Below are 10,902 nucleotides of genomic sequence, written 5' to 3'. Positions count from 1 at the left end.
CACTAAGTGTTGTTTGATAAAATAAACATGACTTCTTGCTACTAAGCTAACTTGTTTTTACGACACCATCTTCTCTCTTCCTGCTTTACTGACAGCCAGTCAGGTGAGATCTATATATTATGGTGTTTCAATTGTTCTTATTGATGCATTTATCTTAAAAACTATCTCTTGTTGTCACAGGTTTAGTGCTAGTGCTAGGAGTCGCATGTCTGATTGTATTTCTGTGTAAGAAGAGACGGACCAGACAGCCAAATCAGCAGCAGCAACAAGGGTGACTGAAAAATACAATTATTCATCTTTGTATGTTTTCATGTGTTGTGGTATCATTCATATTAATATCAACTTGTTTCAGTGACCATCGTGAGACTGAATTCCTAAACAAGGAAACAAAGATCTAGAGACATCACTAAGAGGTCAGTGACTGACATACATACATACATACATGCATACATGCATACATGCATACATACATACATACATACATACATACATACATACATACCTCATTTTAAGATTTCTTTCCATGTCATTAGAGCACTTCAAGCTGATCCTGGATTGGATGATGACACGTCTCCTTCTCAGGGTGACAGCGGAGTTTAAACCTGAGACGTTAAAATGGAAAGACTCACCACTGAAAGAATCCTGAATAGAAATCTATGGCAGACTTCTCTAACACCAAAGATAGTGGTTTATGAAATATATCCTGCCTCTCCCCCTAAAAAGCCAATCACCTGCTTTGTCATGGCCAAACTGAGAAAAACCAGCCAACTGTATTGTTGCATTTATTTGAAACTGTAATGCACAGATGAAGTATAACCTGTGGAGGAGAAATGCTTTTCAAACCTTACTGGTGTAAAGCCACCAAAGCTTTTAAACGGTTTTTATATATTTGACTCTATACATGTTGATTTTATGCACCAGTGACTTTTCAAACTGCAGTTATGACTCTCTCCCCACTCATTTAGATAGAAACCTGAGGCCTTTACTACAGATTCAGATTCATTTTATTGTCATTGCAACGTGTACAACGAAAAGTTAGGTGCAGGCCTTTCAGTGCAAAAAAAAAACAAAAAAACGCGAAGCATGATTAGTAGATTAGTGAGGTATGTTAAACTTAAAGCCAGACTTTTCAGTGAAATGAAGGTTTTCTAGCTCACCATGGTAACTGATGCAGCAGCTGACCTTGTCCAGAGGAGTAATGTTCAGAGTTTGGGATTTAAATAGTCTGTAATAAGCGTTTCCCTTCAACCAAATTGTTTCCTGACGATTCTCTATGAGTAACACAGATTGCCAGCTGAGGGAATATGTCATATCTGAGAACCTGTTAAGCTGTATGTTCCTGATATTATTGAATAAAGCCGTACTGTTAGAGTATCACACACTGAATGTGTTGCCATGGAACCCGACATGTATTCAGCTGGTGATGTAGAAGTCACATTAATATGTTTTTACGTTTGGTCCTGATTTGTTGTCAAGAGCATTTTGCACTGCTGCTGCTGTTGATTAGTCTATTGCTATTTATTACAGACAACATTCAGCATTGATTGGTCATGTAACTATATTAACACACAACTACTGCCAGCATTCCTCTCTTGAATTATGTGCAATACCAGTGCTTTTTACCCTAATAGATTTTTATATTCCTCTCATATTGTTCTCCATTATAAAAACCGGTTCACCTTGACTCAAGTAGGCAGCACACAATCCATCTATTTTGTTTGGAAGAAGAGTCATGTGACGCGTCAAACGTCCTGTTTTCTGTGAAAGACTCAGACTCTGAGACTGAAAACCTGACTTAAGAAAGTTGATGACTACCATCATGATACTTGTTATCTGACTAAAGTTTTAGCTTTTGTTGAATTGTCTTCCACAGCCTGGCTATGTTAAATTTGCTTCATGTTACACCTCTGTGGCCTTGTTAGCCACAAAAAAACCCTGTATTGTGGGTGTTACAAAGATGGCTGCCGAGTGGAGAGATTTGCATATAAAGACTTTCTTATACATATGTAGCTTAATTTGTCTTTATGTCTTGTTACATTTTTGCTATAATTGTTCTTAATCTATTTTGCTAAATAAATGTGCTATTATGAAACTGGTTGCCATGTGTGATGTTGTTCCACCACAAGTAACTACATTATTATGTCACACTGACAAGCTGAAAGAGTTGCTTCAGTATTGAAATGAGTTGACCAGCTTTTGCTTCACGATTCACAGGTCAGATCTGAACTTGCTTTTCATTTTAGTGGAACAAAAAACAGCACAGGGCTGCACGGTGGCTCAGCTGTTAGCACCATCGTCTCACAGCACGAAGATCCCCAGTTTGTGTCCCAGTGAGGACGCCTGGGATCTTTCTGCATGGAGTTTGTATGTTCTCCCCGTGCAGCGCAAGTTCTCATCAGGTTCTCCGGCTTCCTCCCACAGACAAAAAAACATGCTGAGGTTAAGTGCTGATTTTAAATTGTCTGTAGGTGAGTGTGCTTGTCTGTCTCCAAGTGTAGCCCTGTGATAGACTGGTGACCTGTCCAGGGTGTCCCCTGCCTTCACCCTGAGTCAGCTGGGATAGATTCCAGCCCCCCGTGACCCCAGTGAAGATTAAGTGGTGTATAGATAATGGATGGATGGAAAATACAGGAACTTCTTAAAAAGAATACAAACTAACTTTTGTATGTTGTCAAACCTCCCAAACTGCTTGCAACCGTTTTATATAATTGTGTTTTGTTTTATATTTCAGTTACTTAAGTATCACCATTTTACTTTACATTACAGTTATTTTACTTAATAAATTATCTTTATTCAACAGGACAGTTTAAGGCTTCTTTTTTTTTTTTTTTTTAGAACCAGCTGTGGTAAAAACTCTTCTCTGTTAGCAACCTTGTTATTTATTTGTTTCTCAGTCTCTCCAGTATAAATAAAGGTTGAATGAATGCATAAATGAATAACAGGATTACTAAATCTCATACCATGCAACAAGGAACTAAAATGGGAATTCAAACATTTAGAATGTTTCCAAATGATCGTTGGAGAGAGATAACAGAGTCAGAACAAACTGGGATAAGATGCCCCCCTTTAGGACGTCTATTTTCTGTTAAAATGTATCAACATCAACACAATATGTACATAAAAAGTATGCTTAAGTGAACAACTGTAAAAGCAATTAGGACATATTTGTCATTGTAGAAGTCAGTGGAAAATCTTAAATAGAAGCACCACCTCGACCAGGGAAGAAAATCCCTTACAGAGGGGTGAAGCTGTTAACCTCATGAGTCATTTGAATTTAGACAAACCTGTTAGTCAACTTCAACATAACTGTTACAGCCCTGGAAAAAGTAGTAAGCACCTTTGGAAGTCATCCCATTTTATTACTTTTCAACAGTAAATCACAGTCAATATCATTTGGCTTTTACTGGTAGCATTGGAGTCATGAGGCCCTCTATTGGCATCAGTGGTTTCAATGCTGAAACCTTGCTAATGTTACATTTCTGATAAATGATGTGCACTGTCATCTAATACAGTAACACAATAGCTAACCAGTAGTTAAAAACGATATCATGAGCTGTCTAAAAGGCTGACTACCTGAGCTAATACCGTTATGCTACATTAGCTTGATGCAACACTAGCTAGCTAGCCTGAATTCTTTCTGAGTGTAGTAATGAAGGGGGGCATCTTACCAGAGTTTATGTAATTATTGTCATACTAACTTTGGTTACTCAAAGGAGTCCTTACTGATGTTGGACAAACCTGTGGGGTTTGTTCAGAGGGCATGTTGGAGTTTCTAAAGATCTTATGTGAAACAGAAAAGATTTGATGACCTCCACAGCAAATCAAGAAGAGCACACATTTTTCATGAATGTATTTTTCTCTCTCTATTGTGTTTTATTAAACATTATTCAAGATTTTTCTTATCTAGTGAACCTTGTATGATTACTGTCATAATCTGTCTGCCTTGATGGTCGTAAATGCTCAAATGAAGGCCCTTTTCTCCTCATGTGGTTATTTTGTTTCATAATTCCTTGATAAGTTCAGTTATTGATGTTAAGCACATGTGACCTGATATAAGAAACCCTCACCAGCCAGCTCCTTGGTGTTGAGAATGCAGTAACACTGTCAACATTTAAGGGGAAGAACTATCTTAACATAACATTTCAAGACAGTACATGGAAAGGAGATGCATTCAGGTGCATCACATAAATGTAACAACTCGTGCTGGAACAGCCAAAAAGATGCAGACGGTGAAGTTTCTGTTGTTTTATCCTCGTCTTCCTTTCTTTCACGTTTGCACATTCACACGATCACACTGAAGCACTTTAAAAAACAACAATCCTAAAGTCATCAAGTGTTAATGTTACCAGCAAAACTTCATCATATTTCTGTTCAACATGCCCCAGGTATTTTGTGAAGGTTGTCAAGTTGTTTGACTACAACATTGTTTCATAATTAAATGCTATGTTCATATCCAGCATGCATGCTTTGTTGTATGGGCAGATTTATTCTTTAAATCAATAAAGAAATGAAATCAAATTGAAATCAAAAAAATCTGACGTATTCTTGTGAGGTCAGTCAGCTTTTGAAACCTGAAATTACAGAGTAGCACTTGTTAAAGTAAATTTCAGTGACGTTTATCTCTTGTTCTGCCTCCCTCTTTGCCTTTCTTTCTTTGGACCTTGGCTCATTTTCATTACCCTTTCCTTCCACTCTTTTGTGTTTTCCTCTGATCTACAAACTGTTGCAGTAAAATGACTTTAAAAGCATGACAGAGGTAACTGGGAACACTATGAACAGGAGTGTCTGCTTGTGTTGATCTAAATGAGAGGTTTTCATGATTTTCTAGTTGTTTAAAAAAAAAAAAAAAAAAAAACTCAAGTGAAACAACAAGAATGTATTCCTACAAAGGAAAATGAGGGAAAAAATGAGAAACTCTGCCGTTCTAAATAACGACTGTGCACATTCCGGTATAGACTGTATGCACGTGAATGCACCACGAGGGAGGCGGAGATTGACGGATGAGCGTGTGTTTCATTCATAAATAGCGGCGAGTGAAGAGACACCTGCAAAGCTTTGAAGAGTTTATCTCAAGTCTCTCTGAACCCGCAGGTTTCTGTACGACATTTACTGAACGGTTCGAAGGGAAATACGAGCGAACTAGATCAAGGTAAGTGATTCAGAGATTCATTGATGGTTTATTAATTCCAGATCCGTATCAGTCTGCTCTTGTACTGTGACATGAAAACAGACGTGCTGCTTGATGTCCGTGAAAACTTGTGTGTGTGTGTGTGTGTGTGTGTGTGGGGGGGGGTTGATTGGATATCGTTGCAACTTTATGGCGACGTGAAAATGTGACAGAACCACAGATTGACATGATGAAACTAACGTGTGCTACAAGAATACGTGGTGCTCTAGCGGTGGAGTTGCTCGTGTGTGCGAGCTCTGGTACATGGATGAGGAGCCCTCATCTGCGTACCCAGGGCTCCAGACTGAGACCAAAATAGTGGCATACTTAGAGTTTTTGACTGTGTGAGGCCATGCACATTTAACTTGATCGCATTAGTGCGAGTGTATGTTTATGACTAGTCAGATATGGAGTCCCTGCGACCGGTGCAGGCAGCTACTGTGTTGGAATGTGGTTGACAGTCGCACTTATTCTTCCTCGTGTTGTGAAGTGTTGAAGTGACAGCCTGCTGACAAGTGAGCAATAGTTGTCAAGGTTGTATCAAGGGTGTGGAGGATGTAGGAGAGCGACCTAATCATAGGCCAGAATCAAGAACTGGTATGCAATACTATGGTTTATTTCCATAATATAAATAATATAATTAGGTTCTAACGGGTTTTTTTTTTTAGTTTTTAAAAACGCATATAGCATCCACTTCCCTTTAAAAAGATGCAATCTGTAAAATGGTTCAAAGTATCATTCACATATTTTTTTTCCAAGTCTCTTAAACTTATGACTCATTCAGTTTTATCTAGTAAAATCAAAGTTGTTTATACAGCACATGTGGAACAACAGGGTGAGTCAAAGTGCTTATCAGTGACTGGCCCTACAAATTCACTTAACAAGATTAAATAGCCAGGTTAACTTCTCTCAGTATTGTATATTATAATAATTAACCTTACTATTGGGATAATGATGTATATAGAACGTGTGTTTTATTGTACTTGGCTGACAGGCAGAAACCGCAATGCAGCTGGGTTTTTTTTCGACTGTGGAAGTGAGTCATTGTGTGCTGTAATCTTATGGCTGTGATGCAAGACGGAAGACAACAACTAAGGTTAAGTCAGTTAAATGGGGAAAGTGAGATTGATCTTACATTTCTAAGGTCATATAGGAAACAATTTTGACCAAAAAACTCAGATGTGAAGTTAAGAGTAGAGCTGTGAGAGAAAAACACTGAAATAGGAAGAAGAGAGCAGGAAGTGGTGAGGTGTGAAGATTTATTCTAATGAAGGTCAAATGGATGTGAGTGGTAAAGACTGGAGGGTTGCAGAGAGAAAGAATTGAATAAAGAACTCTGTGCTGTTAAGATTTTGATGGCCAATCATATCTCCAACAGGAAGTGTAACAGATTCATGGCTGACTGTGGATATTTCACACTAGACCTCAAGCAACTTGGGTTCTGTTCCTCACCCATCTTCCTCCAAACCCTTGGATCTTGATTTCCGAATGAAAGGCACACTTTGCTTTCATCGGAAAAGAAGACCTTGGACCATTGGCCAACAGTCCAGTCCTTCTTCTCCTTGGCCCAGTTGAGACGCTTCCTGCATTGGCTCAGGCTCAGAAGTGGCTTGACCCGAGGAACCCGACAGTTGTAGTCCATCTCCCGGATGCGTCTGAATGTGGTAGTTTTTGAAGCTGTGACTCCCGCCTCATTCCACTCTTTCTGGATCTCTGCCAGATTCTTGAATCTTCTCTGTTTGATGATCCGCTGAAGCCCACGGTCATCTCTTTTACTGGTGCATCTTCTTCTGCCACATTTTGCCCTTCCACTAGACTAGATTTCCATTGATATGCTTGGACACAGCACTCTGTGAACAGCCAGCCTCCTTAGCTATGAACATTTGTGGCTTACCCATCCTATAGAGGGTATCAATGATGGTCTTCTGGCCAGTTGTCAAGTCTGCAGTCTTCCCATATTGAACCGAACTGAGACAACTGAACCAAACTGAAGCAATTTAATGACACCTGGGGAAACTTGTGCAGGTGCTTTGAGTTTAGTAGATGATTAGTGTGTGACACTCAGTTTAAAACATTCATGCCCTCCAAAATTTGGGCTGATTTCTTCACAGTATTCTAATTTTTTGAATTCCTGTTTTCGTGGGTTTTATGAGCTGGAGGCCCAATTCATGTAAAAATAAACAAATGAATACTTGAAATCATTTAAATTGTGGGCCCTGAATCTATAATCTATGAAAGTTTAACTTTTTGAATGGAATTATGGAAATTAAACAATTTTTCCATGATATTCTAATTTTTTGGAAAGGGTCTGTATATATTTCCAGAAATATTTTTTTTAAGTTCACCATGGCTGTTTTATCGCAATTGCTCTGTATAATTTAATGACACCTGGTTCATGTAATCCACTTTAAATGAGCAATTCTTTAGGAAACCTTACCTGAATAAATCTAGGCTTTTCTGTCTATGTGAGATTATCTCAGTGATACACATGTTATTACTCCAAGCTGAACTCACGCAGCTATTTGTAAGCATGTATTTATTTCATAGTCATATTTTTTCATTTGAACAGCTCCAACAGCAACAGTGCTAAACGCCGCTTAAAGCTCCACACGTCCTCTCTCTGTACCTGGATAGCGCTGCCTGCAGCACCGAAGGACTCCTCCAGAGAAGCCTGTCCTGCCCTAGCAGCAGCAGCAGCAGCAGCACCTGACACTGCTCTCCTCTTCTGTCCGCCCCATCCTAAATGCCTCGTATTCTGTGTTGTGCCTTAACTTGATGTGTTTCACAGGGTTTGTTGTGTTGCCAAAACTCCTTTCCGTTTTTCCGGAAACATCATGTTATAGTGCCGAGAAAAGATCACGCGGAGTCAAGAATAGAGTTTACGTTATTTATTTTACACATACTTTGAACGAGCCGCATTCCCATGTTACCACAAAACTCGAGCAAACTTTGGCCGTGACCCAAACTAACTGCATACCAACACGTATATCGGTCACACCTGCAAAACAAACCACTACAAACCACTATTGAACACAGCAAGACACCGCGGTGTTAACACAACACCTCACACGATTAGGTCGTAACCAGTTTACTCGGCAATGCAGCTTTAGGGGAAGTGACCCAAAAAAAAAAAGCCAGTTAGTCCGCCCTTACAATTATACTTTGACACAGGCCAAGCCTTGAAGTAGAACGGACTAACTGGTAAACACAAAAAACACTACAAGGACCGCAGGTAGCAACGTGAACCACTGTCATCGCAGACAAATGAGTTCGGACACAGCCTCTGTTCACACTGACTGACTGAAAAGCGTGCTGCGGCGCTTACGCTGCTCTGTCACACTGACTGACTGACTGACTGACTGACTGAGCAGCGTGCTGCAGCGCTTTCGCATTACTCACTTTCCCGGGAGAACGGAAAAAGTAGTTCTCACCAACCGCTTGTCATTTAGTCCAGATCCCAATAGATCAGTTACTTTCCACTGTGCTCCTGGTAATGATATACATTACCCCAAATGACTAAAATATCAAAAGTATCGATATTTTGATTTGAGAGTCAATTTTTAAACATCTGGTATCGGAAGTATCGCTATTTCAGTATCAATCCGCGCATCACTTGTCGGGTACGCTTGGTTTCTTCATTCATAACAGCGCGGCGCTGTCAACGTCGGGGTGGAGAAGACAGACACCTGTAAACTTTTATGGAGTTTATCTAAAGTGTCTCTGTACGAGATTTACTGAACGCGGCTGACTGTTCGACGGAAGTACAACCGGACTCGATCAAGGTAATTTAATCAGAGATTCACTGATGGCTCATTATATCGAGATCAATATCATAGTCGGCTTGCAGTGTGGCTTAAAAAAAAATGCGTGACGCTGCTGCTTGATGAAATCTTGGAGTGTCATGGTTTGATATGGTTGTGACTTTATGCCGACGTTTAAATGTGACAGAACCACAGACTGACATGATCGTCGTCCTGTAGCGGTGTGGCTATTAGCGTGCGCCTGTGTGGATGGATGAGGAGCGGAGACAGAGAGGAGGACCGGAGACACAGAGAGGAGTGTCTCTCTCTATCTCCGCTCCATATTATTATCCCCGCTCCTCCCAAAGCGATGTACATCTGGGAGCAGATACAACACAAGCAAGGATGTAGTCAGGAGAAAACAATCTAGATAAGAGCAATAGAACAAATTAAAGTGTGATACGGTGTTGATGCCAACAGCAGGCTGTGTGGGAGGTAACAGGATTTTATTTNCACCTACGGACAATTTAGAATCACCAATTAACCTCAACATGTTTTTGGACTGTGTGGGAGGAAGCCGGAGAACCCAGAGAGAACCCACACTGCACGGGGAGAACATTCTCCTCACTGGGACACGAACCGGCAACCTTCTTGCTGAGTGGCAACAGTGCTACCAACTGCGCCACATTGCAGCCCAGTTGTTTATACATCACATTTAAAACAACAAGGTGAGCCAAAGTGCTTATCAGTGACTAGAGACAGAAGACTGGTCCTTAAATTCACTTAACAAGATTAAATAGCCAGGTTACCTTCTCTCCATATTATATAATTATTAGCCTTACTAACCTAAATGTCAAGACGGTAAACTTTCAACACGATATAACCAAAAGCAAATTACCTGACTGATTTAAAAACTGACCCTGCAAATTATACATGGGAAACCCAACAAATCGTAAGGTTCACTATGACAAAGCGTTTTGGTGACAATGGAAAGAAACTCCCCCCGTCAGTTCTACATACCAACAGGTGTTTTCACTATCCTACATGACAGCCACACCTCTTGAGAGAAAAATTTTGTTCCAGGCTGTAGTTGATGTGCTTATCAAGGTGGTGGCTGAACAGTCTAACAACAGGAATTCACATCATCTTTTCTAACTGACAAAAAGGCAATAAGGTTCACTATTGGGATAATGACATATTTAGAAAATGTGTTTTATTGTACTAGATTGACAAGCAGAAGCAGCAATGCGGCTGTTTTTTTTTTGTTTTTTTTTTAACGGGGAACACCAACCGTGGAAGTGAGTCACTGTGTGCTGTAATCTTATGGCTGTGATGCAAGACGGAAGACAACAACTGAGGTTAAGTCAATTAAATGGGGAAAGTGGTAGACTGACCTTACTTTTGCAAGGTCATATAGGAAACAATTTTGACCAAAAAAAAAAGTTTTATCTAGTAAAATCAAAGTTGTTTATACAGCACATGTGGAACAACAGGGTGAGTCAAAGTTCTTATCAGTGACTGGCCCTACAAATTCACTTAACAAGATTAAATAGCCAGGTTAACTTCTCTCAGTATTGTATATTATAATAATTAACCTTACCATTGGGATAATGATGTATATAGAAAGTGTGTTTTATTGTACTTGGCTGACAGACAGAAACCGCAATGCAGCCGTTTTTTTTTTTTCAACTGTGGAAGTGAGTCACTGTGTGCTGTAATCTTATGGCTGTGATGCAAGACGGAAGACAACAACTAAGGTTAAGTCAAATAAATGGGGAAAGTGAGATTGATCTTACATTTCTAAGGTCATATAGGAAACAATTTTGACCAAAAAACTCAGATGTGAAGTTAAGAGTAGAGCTATGAGAGAAAAACACTGAAATAGGAAGAAGAGAGCAGGAAGTGGTGAGGTGTGAAGATTTATTCTAATGAAGGTCAAATGGATGTGAGTGGTAAAGACTGGAGGGTGGCAGAGAGAAAGAATTGAATAAAGAA

General features: G+C 39.7%; 1 protein-coding gene and 1 long non-coding RNA gene across 2 annotated transcripts in view; both read left to right on the top strand.

Annotated features, from left to right (window-relative positions):
* LOC103357072 (uncharacterized) overlaps window positions 1-10,902 on the top strand; it is a 22,211-nt gene that overhangs the window by 2,160 nt on the left and 9,149 nt on the right. The gene's annotated exons all lie outside the window — the stretch shown is intronic.
* Window positions 177-898, top strand: LOC103357071 (uncharacterized). Its single transcript, XR_520174.1, has 3 exons — window positions 177-271; window positions 353-413; window positions 534-898. It is a non-coding gene; the product is annotated as an uncharacterized LOC103357071 (long non-coding RNA).

This window comes from Stegastes partitus, unplaced genomic scaffold (assembly GCF_000690725.1).
Source record: "Stegastes partitus isolate 25-593 unplaced genomic scaffold, Stegastes_partitus-1.0.2 Scaffold234, whole genome shotgun sequence".
Lineage (NCBI taxonomy): Eukaryota > Metazoa > Chordata > Actinopteri > Pomacentridae > Stegastes > Stegastes partitus.
The sequence above is the reverse complement of the archived record's forward strand: the minus strand, read 5'-3'. Positions and strand labels throughout refer to the sequence as shown.